The sequence below is a fragment of the Pantherophis guttatus genome, chromosome 1 (assembly GCF_059756535.1).
Source record: "Pantherophis guttatus breed Tessera chromosome 1, ASM5975653v1, whole genome shotgun sequence".
Taxonomy (NCBI): Eukaryota; Metazoa; Chordata; class Lepidosauria; order Squamata; family Colubridae; genus Pantherophis; species Pantherophis guttatus.
The window spans coordinates 148,361,571-148,378,112 of record NC_142063.1 but is presented as its reverse complement, the minus strand read 5'-3'; the positions used below and the strand labels follow the sequence as shown (position 1 = coordinate 148,378,112).

General features: G+C 39.4%; 1 protein-coding gene and 1 long non-coding RNA gene across 14 annotated transcripts in view; one reads left to right on the top strand and one right to left on the bottom strand.

Moving 5' to 3' along the window:
- Positions 1–16,542, top strand: part of KCNH7 (potassium voltage-gated channel subfamily H member 7) — a 330,241-nt gene that overhangs the window by 60,624 nt on the left and 253,075 nt on the right. The gene's annotated exons all lie outside the window — the stretch shown is intronic.
- Positions 4,253–5,604, bottom strand: LOC117670906 (uncharacterized). Its single transcript, XR_004592721.2, has 2 exons — positions 5,337–5,604; positions 4,253–4,511 (listed from the first exon to the last, which is right to left on the bottom strand). It is a non-coding gene; the product is annotated as an uncharacterized LOC117670906 (long non-coding RNA).

The following is a 16,542-nucleotide window of genomic DNA, read 5'->3' as shown; positions in this document are numbered from 1 at the left end:
AGCCCGCCTGATGGAATAAAAAGGTCTTCACAGCGCGGCGGAAGGTGCGCGGATCCGGGATCCTCCGGGATCCTCCGTATCTCTGGGGGGAGCTCATTCCAGACGGTAGGTGCCCCCACAGAGAAGGCTCTCCCCCTAGGGGTCGCCAGCCGACACTGTTTGGCTGACGGCACCCAGAGGAGTCCTTCTCTATGAGAGCGTACTGGCCGGTGGGAGGCTATTGGTGGTAGTAGGCGGTCCCGTAGATAACCAGGTCCTAAGCCATGGAGCGCTTTAAAGGTGGTAACCAAAACCTTGAAGCGCACCCGGAAGACCACCGGGAGCCAGTGCAGCTCGCGCAGGAGAGGTGTTACATGGGAGGGCCATGTCGCTCCCATTACCACCCGCGCGGCCACACTCCGCATTTATTGTGGTTCCTGTTGATTGGCACTTGGGGAAGACATTACTCAGGCATTCACCATGACCCTTGTCTCTGCACTTATCTTGGGTTTACTTTATATATGTTGGACTCCATTCCCCCCTATCCCATTTCTCCCCAATTCTTCTCTGATTTAACAAGCATTTGCAAACATTCTATACAATCCCCACTGTTTTTTTGAAGTTCCACATTTATATGGATGCAATATTGGTCCCTGTCCTGTGAGTTTTCTACCTTTATAAATGAGAACCAAAGAAATATCAACTTCCATCATATAAAAATTATATAAGTTAGCCTAGTTCTTTTCCTAAACAACTATTTTACTAAGTGAAGAAATTGTTTAGCTGGACAAAAATTCCAAAATACGATTTCTAACTTTAAATCTGAAGCAAAAGAAACCAATATATATAGAAATGAGTTGGGTGGATCATTTTCTTGGTTGCATATTTCCTTGGTTTTTTTCTTGCTGGAAGGATTGAGGACAGCTTAAATCATTGTAAATAAAATAATGTTCCACCAGTGACCATTTATGATTGCCATGGCTTTCAAATATTCTTAGTATTTTCAGTTTTCATTTGTAATAAACACTCTTCTGTTCTAAATGCCAAAGCTCTCTTTTACTAAAGTGGGCTTCGTATCCATTATAAACACATTTGGATTTGATTGCCAGACCTGTTTTTCAAGCACTCCACATGAAACGTCTTTATTTTCTCTCATTTAAAAAGTGTTCTCCAGTTCAGTTCCTTGAGCCATATTCTGTCTCTCAGAAAAATTCTCTAATCCTTAGTAGGCACAGAAGTGAGCAGTAAGACAGAATTTATGTATTAAGTTCGTGTTTTTGTTGTTGTTTCTAAAATGCTCTAAATCCAGCACGTACCCTCTGGAATCAGCTGCCCCCAGAGATAAGGAGAATTCAAGACCTCGGTGCCTTCTGCCGTGCCCTTAAAACCTTCTTTTTCCAGCAAGCCGGGCTGGCCTAACACTTTTTAAAATGTTTTTAATTGTTTGTTATTGTTTTTAATCATGGGGCCAAATTTATATATATCTTTTTAATTGTATTTTAATGTTTGCAGTTTATGTTTTTATTTGGCTGTTCACCGCCCTGAGTCCTCAGGGAGAAGGGCGGTATACAAATTTAAAAATAAATAAATAAATAAATAAATAAATAAATAAATAAATAAATAAATAGTTACAACTTAGAGTTTGACAGATTTTACAAATTTCAGACAGGTTGGTGTGGTTGAACAGATCCCACTCACAACAACAAAAACTTCTTCTAAATCCTTTGGCTACATCTGAGAATAAGAATTGATTAAACTGCTGCCCTAATGCTTTCTCGTTCAAAAGAGACGGAGTTTGTTTTGCAGTGAAATGCAAATCCTAGCACATGCATATTCCCCAGTTGCTGGTTAGTATATATAGCCATGTTGTTATAAACAAATGTATGCAGTGTGGATTTTTCCCCTCAGATCATAGGGAGATGCGACAGCAGTTAGATAACATGCTATAAACCTCTAATATTTTAAACTGCTTAAATGATTTGGAAGAGAAGTAGTCTCACGTAGTTTTCCCAAGAGAAATAAACTATTTAGAGCAGCGTTTCCTTCTCATCGCCAAAGGGGTTAAGTTTTCTACATGTTTGGTTAGTGGGGGACGGGCTTAGCCAGATACTAATGAATGTGTCTGCAATTCCACTTTAACTGAGGACACACACTATACATATGCATCAGTATAGATAGTCCTTGACTTACTGCCATTCTTTTAGTGACCGCTTGAAGTTACAATGGCACTGAAAAAAGTTGAGTTATTACCATTTTCACCCGTATGACTGCTATAAGCTATCCACGGTTATGTGATCAAAATGTGGATGCTTGGCAACTGACACGTGTTTAGGACAATTGCACTGTCCTAAATGTGATCATTTTTTGCGATCTTCTGATAAGTCAATGGGGAAACCAGATTCATTTAGCAACCACATTACTAACTTAATTGCAGTGATTTACTTAAGTACTGTGGAAAGAAAGGTTGTAAAATTGGGCAACACTATTACTTAGCAATGGAAATTTTGGGCTCAATTATAATCATAAATCAAGGGCTACCTGTATCTACTTAAAGTTCTCACTCATGGCCATATTAATATCAGTTCGTCCAGTTGATAACAGATTAACAGAGTTGGAAGGGACCTTGGAGGTCTTCTAGTCCAACTCCCTGCTCAAGTAGGAGACTTTATACCATTCTAGACAAGTGACTGTCCAGTCTCTTCTTAAAAGCCTCCAGTGATGGAGCACCCACAACCTCTGAAGGCAACTTCTGTTCCATTGGTTAACTGATTTCAATGTCAGAAAATTTCTCCTTAGTTCTAGGTTGCTTCTCTCCTTGATTAGTTTCCATCATTTCTTGACTTACCTTCTGGTCTATGTAAAATAGGTTGACCTCCCTCTTCTTTGTGGCAGCCCCTCAAATATTGGAACACTACTATCATGCTTCCCCTGGTCAACAGTGATGCTGCTCTATTTGTGGTACTCTCTTTGCCAGGTCCTGTTCTGCTTCAGTGATAAGACCAAGAATTGGTACTGTCCTGACGCTTTTAATGTAGGGCAACCCAAGGTCTAAGATTGGTGGATTTTCCCAATGTCATCAATCCTTCACCCACTGTGACCCATCAGTGGGAAAAACACCACCAACTGCTGTGATGGGCTGTCCCGGGCTGGTGTCCAGCATTGTATCAGACTTCTCTTGGAGCAATTCAATGCCAGGATAAATATCTCAAAGCTCTGATTAGTAAGGTTTTTTTAAAAAAAAATGTTTAAAATTTCTACATATGAATATTAGGAAATGTGGTGCATTCAAATAAGAATTATATATAGGCAAAATATAGCAGTAAGATTCACTTCTTTTTCTCAGACTGTTTTTTTTTTAATGTACAGGGGGAGAACTTGTGTAAAGTTCTTGTGTAAAGGAGAGGCAGACTGCCTCAGCTGCTTGTTCTAGAAATGGTTGCTTGACTTCTTAACAGATGGAGAACCAGTTCTCATCAATCAAAACTTTTTTTTTTCCAGTTGACCAAGTGACAGATTGTTGGCATTGCTCTGGTGATCCCATCTCTTGGGTTATTTTTGATAATGGGCCTTTTACTAAAACTTGAGTCTAAAAAACAGCCCATCTTCCAGATGGGTGAGACAGACAAAAGTGTGGGATTGAATGGGAAGAAATTCACACAGATGTGATTTAACAGTTTGTCAAACCCCAATTTAGAGAGTGATTTGAAGTTTCCAGTAAATCAGAAGAGGCTCCAGGTAATTGTAGATTCACTGGAAAAACAATTCTTCTTCTTTGCCACCCCATCTGGGCTGGCAAGAGAAACAGGTGAGGGTTCCTTTTCTCCTATATGAAATTAGAGGGTGGCTGGCTCAAGAACCATTCCCTCCAGTTTTATTTCCTCCTACTTCTCTTGATATTTCTTCCTGGCTTGAAAGATATCAGCCCTACTAACTTTCAACAGAGGAGGGACAGAAGTTGGGGATAGAAACTTGGGTGACAGGTCTCTAACTATCAGTTCTCCCATCTTGGCTACAGATCATCTCCTTGCATTTGGGGAACTGATAGCTAAAGAACCCTTCCTCCTGTCCAACCCCCTCCCTCTAAGCCAGGGGTGTCAAACTTGCGTTGTCATAGTGTTGTCAAGTGACTTTTTCCCCCTTTGCTAAACCGGGCGTGGGCATGGCCAGCACATCTGGCCCGCGGACCATGAGTTTGACAGCCCTACTCTAAGCCATGGATCTTTGATATGGGGAAGTACCAGATTTAAAAGAAACACACTCCTACTTCCAAAAAAACAGAATAGCCATAGATATCAGAGTTGAAGGAGCTGAAGCTAAGGAGCATGCTTACAGATGAACAATAGAAGTTGGGCCTCAGACTGTGTCATTACCAGCATCCTTTTAGAGGCCTTTTAGATTGCTATTCATAGTTGTTCAAAGCTTAGCCACAGTTGTGCTGAAGATGAAGGATGTGAAGTGAGTCAACTTGGATCTTATCTTGCTGACAGCATCGCAGGATTTGGCAACATCCAGAGAGGTAGAGTCCATTTGAACTGAAAATAGCATTTATATATAGAAGAAGGTTTCAGAATGACTTGGAATTACTGTCAGATAACTGGAAATAAAACAGATTCTAATATCCATATAAAACAGCAGTACGCTTAAATATGGGCAATAGAGTTTATGATATAGTCAGGCAGCATATGGATTTATTTTTTTATCTGCTTTTAGATCATAAGGTTATGAATTGGACATTGATGGGAGCAAGTATGAAATGTGATTTGTAATATTGTGATGCCATCATCCTTACATTACAGTATTGCAATTTCACAATTTGTATTTTTCCATCTTGATGAAAGGATGGTTTGTTACATATGCCCTGAAGACATGATCTAGCAAAAGAGTGGGGGGGGGAACTCATAGTTTCTGTGTAAACCAGGCATGTAATGTCCTCCATGGCTTAATAATAATAATAAATTCATATGCCACCCGATTCCGAGTGACTTCTTTCAGAGTATTTAAATGTTGTAAACATGATCAATACATAATTCCTGTAACATGTATTTAGTAAACCAAGTTTCATAAAAAAGAATGAATGCATTCCAGTAATCAAGAACAATGGTATTACATTTTGTAACTAAATTCCAGATCCCTTTGTGCATCAGCAGTATTCCCTGAAGTCCTGCTTAGTTATGAAAGTATAGTAGACACTAAAAGGACTCCACAACGTTCAATTCAGAAACTTGCACAATTATAATAATTAAAAAGCTGCCCATTGATTGTTTTAGTTTTGTTGGCTGGCAGTTCAGCAAATGCTTTTTATCTTGCAGTTTAAGGCTAATAAAGCAATATTTAGTGAAGAGAAAAATAATAATTACTGTAATAACGAGGCAACCCTCATTATCAGACTTATTCAGGAAATGAATGGCTGAAACAGGAACGAAGCACGGTGAACAGAAGATAAAGAAAAAACCCCCAAGAAACAGAAAAAGAAAAAGGCAAAAATGAGTACAAAGTATAAGGCTACTTGTTCATTTTTGCAGTGAAATAACATCTATTTTTTTTAAAAAAGCACCCTAGGCAAAATTAACATGTCTGTGATAAAGAATTGTCTGTGTACGGTAAGAAGAACTATATAGGAAGAATGTTGTGGGAAGTAGACTTTAACATATTTGGTTCTACAATTGCCTGCACTAAGATGCACTAAGAACCCAAACCTCCTTTGTGATGTCACTACATAGACTCTGTCCTTAACTACAATGTCACAATGCCACTATGAAAAAGGGAATTTTTTTTTTTTTGATGCCACATAATATTGACGTCATCACATTTAGGCTGCGTGTGTTTATTATTTATTTTTCAAAGGCAAAGTTATATGGTGTTTCTCCTCAAGTAGCAGCTTATCAAAAATAAAACCACACGTAAAAATGTTATGTTACAAATGGAGGGGTGGAAAAAAAGAATAGAAAATCGTTCTGTTGTGTTTGGTTGTGGACATAATGACAGGCATGGTGGAAACGCCGTGTGAGATCTGTCCCTCCCCTCTTCAACAGGGCTAGTGAATTCTATATGCTCATTGAAAACCTCAGTCATCACAGTTCACTGATACAATTATTTGTTCTGGGTTTACAGTTAAGATGTTGTGATCCTAGTTCTGATTACTTTGAACTAAATGGCAGCAAAGAGTTTGTTTGGTTTTTTTTAAAAAAGCTTATAACTCTGCTGCTACCTAGTGGTTGAAAGGATGACCAGTTGAGCCATAGTTTCAAGGAATAAAAAAAGTTCAGCTAGTCAACCATATAATGAGAACAAAGGGAAAACAGCAACTAGAATTCTTTTTACAATTGGAAGAGGTTTTTTCATCTGGATTATGTTGAGCAGGGTCTGAACTTCAATCCAGGGACACATCAATCCCAGTTCTTAGTATCTTGTATGCTAAAGCTGTACAGGTAATCCTCGACTTACAACAGTTCATTTAGTGACCGTTCAAAGTTACAACGGCACTGAAAAAAGTGACTTATGACCGATTTTCAAAGTAATTAACTTTTGTAGCATCCCATGATCATGTGATCAAAATTCAGATGCTTGGCAACTGACTCATATTAATGATTGTCACAGTGTCCTGGGGGGTCATGTAATCCAGTGTGAAATCCAAATTTTTCTTACTACCAGTTCCGTGGGTGTGGCTTGGTGGGTGTGGTGTGACTTGGTGGGCGTGGTAGGGGATGGATACTGCAAAATTTCCATTCCCACCCCACTCCAGGGGAAGGATACTGCAAAATCCCCATTCCCTCCCCACTCCTGGGGGAAGGATATTGGAAAATCTCCATTCCCAACCCACTCTGGGGCCAGCCAGAGGTGGTATTTGCTGCTTCTCCCAACTACTCAAAATTTCCACTACCAGTTCTCCAGAACCTGTCAGAACCTGCTGGATTTCACCCCTGATGTGATCCCCTTTTGTGACTTTCTGACACAAATGGGGAAGCCAGATTCACTTAACAACTGGCTTACTAACCTAACAACTTCAGTGATTTGCTTAACAACTGTGGCAAGAAAGGTCGTAAAATAGGGCAAAACTCACTTTAAAAACTCACTTAACAAATGTTTCACTTAACAACAGAAGTGTTGGCCTGAATTGTGGTCATAAGTTGAGGACTACTTCTGTGCAGAGCAGAACAGCACACAGCTGTTCTAGGGACAGGATAAGGGTGCAGCTTGGAAGCAGTACGATTGAAGGATGAAAGGGAAGCACAGTGACGCATGTGTTGATGTACTTAAATTCAGGTTTTGTGGTGAAGGGAGTAGGGAGTTAAAATTTTAAAACCTGCTTCTCTGTGTCCTCAGTTGGCACAAAAGACATAGAAAGTGCAAAAGGATAGGAATGAATGATTGTTGGATATAGTGATCAAAGTCAAGATGGAAGTAGGTGATATTGGGATTTCTGGACATTTTTTTTTTAAGTGTTCTGTGTGTTCACTCTAAACAAAAGTTTTCATCGGTTTAAACTGTTTTCCATTGGATAAAAAAAGATAAAACGTTTATTTGTTTCTTAGTAATTTGCAATCCAGATTCATTTATATGATTTGGAATTCAAAATGTGTGGTTGTACAGGCTTTAAGATACTGATTGACTATCCTTATATAGGAAATTTTGCCTGATACCTTACAATTTGTAATAATACAACATTCATTCATTCATTCATTCATTCATTTATTTATTTATTTTTCATATTTCTATGCTGCCCACTCTCCGAGGACTCTGGGCGGCTTACACCAAAGACAGTATACTAAATAGCATATTGCCCCCAACAATCTGTGTCCTCATTTTACCCACCTCGGAAGGATGGAAGGCTGAGTCAACCTTGAGCCGGTGAGATTTGATCTGCTGATCTGCTGAACTAGCAGTCAGCTGAAGTAGCTGCAGTACTGCACCGTAACCACTGCGCCACAACATTATAGCTCATCTCAGTAAATATCAGGAGGGAACAAGCTGGCCTCCTCCAAATGTTGCTTAAGTAACATTCAGCAGCCTTGGGCAGACAGGGTGAGTTGCAGAAACACATAAAAGGCCACAAAGTTGCTATCCCTGATGAACAGAATTACAGCTTTTAAGGGTTAAAAAAAAAGGCCTATAGCATGAATTGTTTGTGAAATATTTTGGGGAAGGATCAAAGCTGATGTTTTATAGTTGTAATAAAATTGTAAGAATTGATTTTTTAAAAAATCATATTTCCCTTTCGTTATCCCGAGAAGAAACAATTCTGGTATGTATTCTATTTGAAAGCCAGTTAATTCCTGTAACCAAGTTTGTATTTTTTTCCAAATTTTTATTTATTTATTTTTTGATAAAAAAAAACAATGTATATCATTCTACATATAATAACGGTGGCAATACTAGCTTTTGTGCAGTGTTGGAGAAATACAAATATACCCTCTGAAGACTTAATAATTAAAAAATTTTTCGACTGCGCTGAAATGGACAAATTGACACTTGAACTAAAAGGATTGACAGATTTGGAATACTACGTAGTATAGGAGAAGTGGTACAAATGATTGAAAATAGAAAAGGAAAAAAGAATTAGATAAACTAGGATTGGATTTAGTTAGAATGTATAGAATATAAGTAAATTATAGTAATATGTCATGTAAATGGTCACAGTTATGTACAAGAATTCTTTCTTTTTGTATTTTAATTATTGAAAATTAATAAAATATTTTTTAAAAATGTAAGAATTGAATGTGTTGATATAAGTTTGGAATAGCATGGAGAAAGAGGGTTTCTAAGAATTTTACATTTAGTTAAGTAACAGGTGTAATATACTTGCAAAATAAAATGTAATGCCATATCAAGCAAAAATTTACCCAAACAGTTTATCTTTTTGACGATCTTTATGTTTAGAATGTGATTCTTGCAACCCTAAACAGCAGATCTCCTGAGCATTAAATGTAGGGGCAGATGAAATTGAAATATTACGCTATCAATAGAAGGGTAAGCTAATTGTGGTTGGGACACATATTCCTTGGAAACCCCTGGTATCTTGGATAAAGATCTGACAGTATAGATCCACAAGTACCATATTTCTGGATGACAGGGGATTAAAAAAACACCCACCTCTACCCTGTGGTAAAATAGGTGGCTTGCATGTGTATGTATGTATATATGTACCGTGTTTCCCCAAAATAAGACCCGGTCTTATTTTTCTTTTTGTTCCAAAAGACAGAATCCTGGGCGCAAGTGGCAGGGTGAGAACCGCCGCCCCCCTTCGCCAGCCACCGAGAACAAGCAGCAATGCCCCTGCTACTTTCCTGGGGCTGCGCAGCAGTTCTCACTGTGCTGCTTGCACCCACAATTCTGGAGGAGAACTGCCCCCCCTCGCCATCCACCAAGAAAAAGCAGCGGTTCCCTTGCTACTTTCCTGGGGCTGCAGGGCTGTGCAGAGGTTCTCATCCTGGTGCCAGAGTGACATTCCTTCGGTGCGGACTCCGTTCTCCTCCAGAATCCTGGCTGCAAGCGGCAGGGTGAGAACCACTGTGCAGCCCCAGGAAAGTAGCAACGGCAGTGCTGCTTGTTCTCGGTGGCGGGCAAGGTGGGGGTGGCGGTTCTCCTCCAGAATCCCTTGCACAAGTGGCAGGGTGAGAACCACTGCGCAGCCCCAGGAAAGTAGCAGGGGCATCGCTACTTGTTCTTGGTGGCTGGTGAGGGGTGGTGGTGGTTCTCACCCTGCTGCTTGTGGCCAGGATTCTGGAGGAGAACTGCCGCCCTCACCTCGCTCACCACCGAGAACAAGCAGTGCTGCTGCTGCTGCTCTTCTGGGCTGCCCGAGCCGGCCAGGTGCTCCGGACCACGGTTGCGCGTCGCCATGGGCTGGAGGGCTGGGACCGTGCAAGAAGCCCGCTTGGGCGGGGAGGGATGGCAGCCCTGGTCCACCCATCCTGGCTGACAGTTCCCTCCCCTAGGAAGCAACCGCCAGGATCCCATCTTTGTGTCTTTGGGCACACAAACTGTTCTTCGCATGCTCATGCGCAGCAGAAACCAGAAGACCAGGTGGCCAGTGTGCATGCGCACGCCGGAAACTGGAAGAGCAACGGGCGATGGCTCCGCATGCCCAGAGATGGCTCTGTGTGCCACTTTTGGCACGCGTGCCATAGGTTCGCCATCATGCATCTAGCACACGATGGTACTCATTTCAATGTTGTCTTCTTTAGCTTTACTTTTTCTGCTAGAGTGGCAAGGAATGAAGACCTCCTTTATAACATGCACTGTTTGTTTGCAGTTTGCTTGGGCAGGAGCAATAAAATCTGACACCTCATACTTTCTTTTGCTCTTTCATCCAAACGAGTAATGTTGCATATTTTAATGGTATGCCGGCAGGATTTAGGATCCTATTTTCCTTGCATTATCAAGAATATTGAACCTGTATCCTTGCAATATTCTCTCCTTCCTCACATTTGCAGTTCAGCTTACTCCCTCTCCCCCCCCCTTTTTTTTTTGGCACGTATGTGTATATTTTAGAACCAAGTACTTTCATGTGTCATCGTTTGAGCTTCTTTCTCCTTTGGTGTTATATCTGTGCTTTTAACTGCCAGCCTGTTCTGCAAGTAAATGGCTGAGTTACCTGCTTGTCTCCTGTATTTATCCACTAATCCTACATCTTGCAGCCTGCAGCTCATGCAATTCATCCTGCAACATGCATCTCAAAAGATGAAGTATATGCTGTGAAGAATAAATTACTTGGGGAAAAAGCAGAAATGGGTATCTCCACTGCTGACCAAGCCATGCAAGGACATTAAACCAGAGATTTACCAGGATTTTGTCTTGACCATTATGGGCAAGAAAACACCATATTATGTCCTCTACAATCCAGATCAGAAGAGCAAAATTCACAAGATTGACTGCCTGAGAAAGGCTGACAAGCTTTAGAGGCTGGACCTAGTTATGGTCATCTTTTTCAAATAAACCTTTTGAAAGTATTTCACAATTTGTAGGGAACAGGAGTTAAGTAATTCAAAAGGATAAGTAATAATTATATGTTTAAAGATTGAATGGTATATATTAATTTGTATGTTCCTTCTAAGAACCATCCAGAGGCTTTACATTTTTATTTAAGATGGGCATCATATAGGATAGGATAGGGTAGGGTAGGATAGGATAGGATAGGATAGGATAGGATAGGATAGGATAGGATAGAATAGAATAGAATAGAATAGAATAGAATAGAATAGAATAGAATAGAATAGAATAGAATAACTTCATTGTCACTTCAAATGTACACTAATCGGCATACATTAAAATGAAATTTTGTTACAAACAGCTCTCAAAGGGTTACCACCACCAATATACGCTACATAAACATGACAAAAATATAAATAAATAAATATGCATATACCCACATACATTATATGAAACAACACAGTGTAGTTTGGATGTATACATGTGCATAATTAAAGCTGGAGATTTTAGATCCTTTGCTAGACTGCAATACTGTTCTAGCTAAATTTAATACATGGAAGTGTTAAGAATTTATATAATAGAGTGTAAATTGGAAACTTTTTACGTCCTAATTCTAAGAATTTTTTTTTTTTCACATCTACATCAGACATGCTCCCAATTTTATTATATTTTGGTATCTTGATCCTTACTCTTTTTTTATTTAAAAAGTTTTTTTATTTTATAAACAAACAAACAAACAGTACATAATCAATCATTCAATATATCTTCTGAATACATCTTTTATGTCTTCTTTTTACTCCTCCAATATTTATCATATCTTAATATTATCATTTCCTTTATTATGACATTTCCCCCACTTTTCTTACTTCTCTACTAATACATTTATCTATCTTTTAATTTTATTAAAAATTAGACAACAATTTTATCCCCACACAACCTTCAACCCCCCCTCCCCACCCCCACCCCCAACTTCCCAGAGCAAAAACAGGGTATAACATTAAACAAGCATAAACTAAAATATACTAACTTACTACAAGATTCAAAACTCCCTCCCACTCTTTAACTCCTCTTTTAAAAGTTATTCATCAGCCTCCCTTTTTAAAATTCTACATTAAACATTTTAAAACTTTCTTTAAAGCATATCTTTTAAGAAAAAAAAGGAAAAATATTATTTTAGATTAAACCTTTTAAAATCTCTTAATACCTCAATAAGACATTCTTCAAGATATAAGTTTCAAAACTTTTTTTTAAAGACTATCCATTCAATTTTAAATTAACCATTTTAATACTTCAGTAAGTTTTAAAAAACACTTCAGTAAAACATTCTTCAGAATATAACCTTAAAGATACTATTAATCCATTGAGTTAAATTATTTCTAACTCTAGAATTCATTCTTCAAAATATCAGTTTCAAAACTTTCAGGAAGCTATCCATTAACTTTAAAGTTAACCATTTTAATACCTCAATAATTTTTAAACAGCTATCCATTTTTAGTTAAACATTTTTACTTAAACTTAAAAAATACTAATTTCAGTAAACTTTTCAGATTTATTATTAAGATCCTCCCCAAAAGAAATTAATCTTCAATTCTTCCTTTCTTTCTATACTTTTTCCAGTCCTTCTTCTTCAATAATACTTTCTTCTTCAGCATTGCTCCTCTCCCTGCTTTTATTTTCGAAAATTTTTGAATATGGATTCGAGGCTGATGCATCTTTGGAATTCATTCTCTTCTTAGAGTTATCTCCTTTAATTTGAAATCTCCATTTCGACTCTTCCTCATTCCTTAAAGATTGATTCTGTCTGTAAAGCCAAAGATTGTCACGGTAAAGTTTATCAGTCTGCAGGAAAGAGTCTATTTGCTGCTTTTCAATTAACTGCATAGAAGCCTCTGCCAAAACCTCTGTTTCCAGTGTGCTAATTTCCATCTTAATCCTGACAGCCTCTTTTCCCTGCTCCAAAGTCACATTAGCTTGGTTAATTTCTTCCTTTTTTCCAGCCAGAAAATCATTGTTGTTCTCCAGATTTTGATTTTGAACAGTCCTTTTAATTGATTCTAATATAACAGAGGTATGAAAATTTAAAAGTTCTTGTAAAGCCTTTACAGTCACAACTTGTGAGTTTGCTGGCTCATATAATAATGATCCTCCATCCTTGATGTCAGCCATATTTCAATTTTCACTTTAAATTTATTCAGCTATCAGGTCAATAAGTCCAATTATTTTCCACACAATTTAGAAGTATAAATTAGTTGAGGTCAATACCATAGTCTTTTCCATTCCACTAGCACTTTAAATCTTTTTCTTGCTATCACTTTCACTAGTAATAAGTTTTGTTTTAACGCCCTTAAGCGCCATCTTTTTTCTTTTTCTTTTAAATGGAGTTAAAGTTCAGTACTTGCATTTTTTGTTTTTCTGATTTTGCTCTGCCAACATCCAGGGTCGAAATTTCTCATAATCCTTAAAATTGCATTGCTGGTGTGGTCGCGACCCCTTGTTCTGCATAGAGCAGAATCGTCCTGGATCCGGAGCACTGAAGGGCTTTCAGGGAGCTCTCACCCTGCAAACCCCAGGCTTAAAAAAAAAAACCTGAGGGTCTAGGGGAGCTCTACCCAGACCCTTCTGCTCTTCTCTCCCCCTTTTTCCCTGGGGGAGAGTTTCGAGCCGCTAGACAGCTGATTTTCGCTGTTCTAGTGGCAAACGGAGTCACAGGGCTGGAGCTCCTAAAGGAGCGTCCATTGGGGAATGCGGAGCCACCGGAAGTCATCCTTGATCCTTACTCTTGACTGCTAGGCAATGTCATGTAAATATCTAATCATGCTTTAGTAGTGGTGTCAATTACAATAAGAAAAATACCGTGTTTCCCCGAAAATAAGACCCTGTCTTATATTTTTTTGAACCCCGAAATAAGCGCTTGCCCTTATTTTCAGGGAGGTCTTATTATTTTGGAGTGCATGGAGCGAAACGGGGATCCTCTTGCAGTCTTATCTGATTTCCAGCTCTGTCTTCCTAACCCTAACCAGAGGAAATGGCGGGGACCAGATGCGAATGTGTTTAAATATTTTTGGGGAGGGCTTATTTTTTGGGGGGGCTTATTTCAGTGCATACACTCAAAAGCCCAATTGGGCTTATTATCAGGGGATGTCTTATTTTTGGGGAAACAGGATAATTACATTATTTATCCAAGGTGGTATTTAAATACATCATTATTATAAGGGATCCCCTTTTTATTAAACAGATGAAAGGAGATTTTGAAGGGCTTTTGCTGCACATGCTCTGCAAATTTAAACATTGGGTGGGGTGTTGATTACTCTACTTAGTGAAGTACCATTTTATCTTCTAATCTGGACTGACAATCCATGCAGTCTCTTAGTACAATTCAAGAGCAGTTTATCATTGTTTTCTCCCACACAGTATGAAATGATGCCTTTGCTGTTGTCACTAAAGTGAACACTTACTTCGAGCGTATTTTGGTATTTATTTATTTATTTTATTATTTATTAGTTTGATTTATATATGCCGCCCTTCTCCGGAGACTCAGGGCGGCTTACAATGCATTAAGCAATAGCCTTCATACTTTTGTATATACCTGCTTAGTAGGGCTTTTTGGCCCCCCCGAGCGGTATTCTATTTTATACAAAGTCAGCTTATTGCCCCCACAAACCAGGTCCTCATTTTACCTACCTCGAAAGGATGGAAGGCGGAGTCAATCTTGAGCCTGGTGAGAATTGAACTCGCAGTAATTGCAGGCAGCTGGCAGCTAAGTACTACTTTAACAACAGTAGTTTAGTCTACTGCGCCACCAATGCTCTGCTGGCAATATAGGTGCTTGTTTTAGTTGGGCAGATGGGATGCTCTTCTCACCTTGGGTGACTCTGACAGGGTTATCATACAATACTCTTGGGGTACATACCCATTATTCTTCACTCATCCATCCCAGGCACGCGTGCGCATGCACACACACACAAACACCATATTGAGACATTCATATTTGTGTGAGTGAGTGTGGAGTTTGCTGCCTGTTTATACATTGTGTACTAACTTGCCCTGGCAGTTTTGGTGGGGTTGTGGTTTTCTTCCTTTTACCTCCCTACTGTTTCCTTGATTAGAGTATTTGCAGACAAATCAGCAAAACCCATATTTACTTGCACTGATAATGCTACTTAGCTGGGCAATGACATGTCTCCAAGCAAACAACCAAGTCAGAGAGCATCAAGGACTCCACAGTTCAACTCTGAGCTACAAATATTCTCTTGTTTTCATGTAGTTATAGGTGTTGGACTTAGAAACCTGTGTTCTGGTCCTACCTTTGTTGCAGAAGCCCACCGGGTGATCTTGGACCACCGTAGAAGGCGGCAGTGGCAAACCACTTCTGAAAATGTTGCCAAGAAAAATGCCGAGGGTTGTCTATGTAGTGAAGTTTGACTTAGTGGTGCACACACCACTGTCAACCCTGAAGCTGACATATGTGTAGCCATGTTTTATTTTATTTCCTATTCTTTTTCTAAGCCTTTTCTAGGTATTCTGTAAGGGGATCTAACAAGGCTTCAGTCTCACCACATTCTAGCAGTAGGAAGAGGGGTTGCAGAGATAAGGGGGGTTGTTATGGCTAGGTAGCATTCTTTCCTGTGGGAACTGAGAATGTGTCTGCAGATGGCTGAAGGTGGAGTTTGGAGCAGAGGTGGGTTTCAGCAGGTTCTGACCAGTTCTGGAGAACCGGTAGCAGAAATTTTGAGTAGTTCGGAGAACCGGTAGTAAAAATTCTGACTGATCCCGCCCCCATCTCTTCTCTGCCTCCCAAGTCCCAGCTGATCCGGAGGAAATGGGGATTTTGCAGTAACCTTTCCCTAGAGTGGGGTGGGAATGGAGATTTTACAGTATCCTTCCCCTGCCACGCCCATCAAGCCACACCCACAGAACCAGTAGTAAAAATTTTTGAAACCCACCGCAGGTTTGGAGTCACCAGACAGTTGGACTGTGAGCTGATTGGAGAATGTGACTCTGGGCGGGAAGTTTCAAACTTTTGCTTTTTACTGAGTGTAATTCTGGGGTTTGGTAAGAGCCAGAATTATACCAAGACTTTGCTAATTTGATATGTTCCTAATAAATGGACTTTGATTGAATATGACTGCCTTGGATTATTCATTCAGGGAACTTATTACTTGGAAGCTTGACAACCTCACTCACTCACTCACTCACTCAAACACACACACACACACACACACACACACACACACACACACACACACACACTATGCCCTCTTGTACTAGTACTTTTCCTTTAGTTGTGCAGTATGAAATTGCGGACTATGGCTAAAGATTAAACTGCACTTTATATCTCATCCTGTGCTTCTTGGACAGTTCAGTTTGGCTGATGAACTAGAATGTAACATAGATCTTTGCTGACAGATTGGAAATAAGCGAAGAATGCCTCGTGACAGAGAAACGTTGAGCTTTTGATTCAAAGTAGAAAGAATGTCCGGCTTTCTTAAAACATTCACAGACCCATATCTTTTTTTACTTTTAAAATGAAGGATAACTGCTAATCACTCAGCAAAAAGTGAATTGTCTTGACAATAGAGACAACTTTGGTCATACGGTTATAAATACCCCAATGTCGAATTATATGTAAGAATT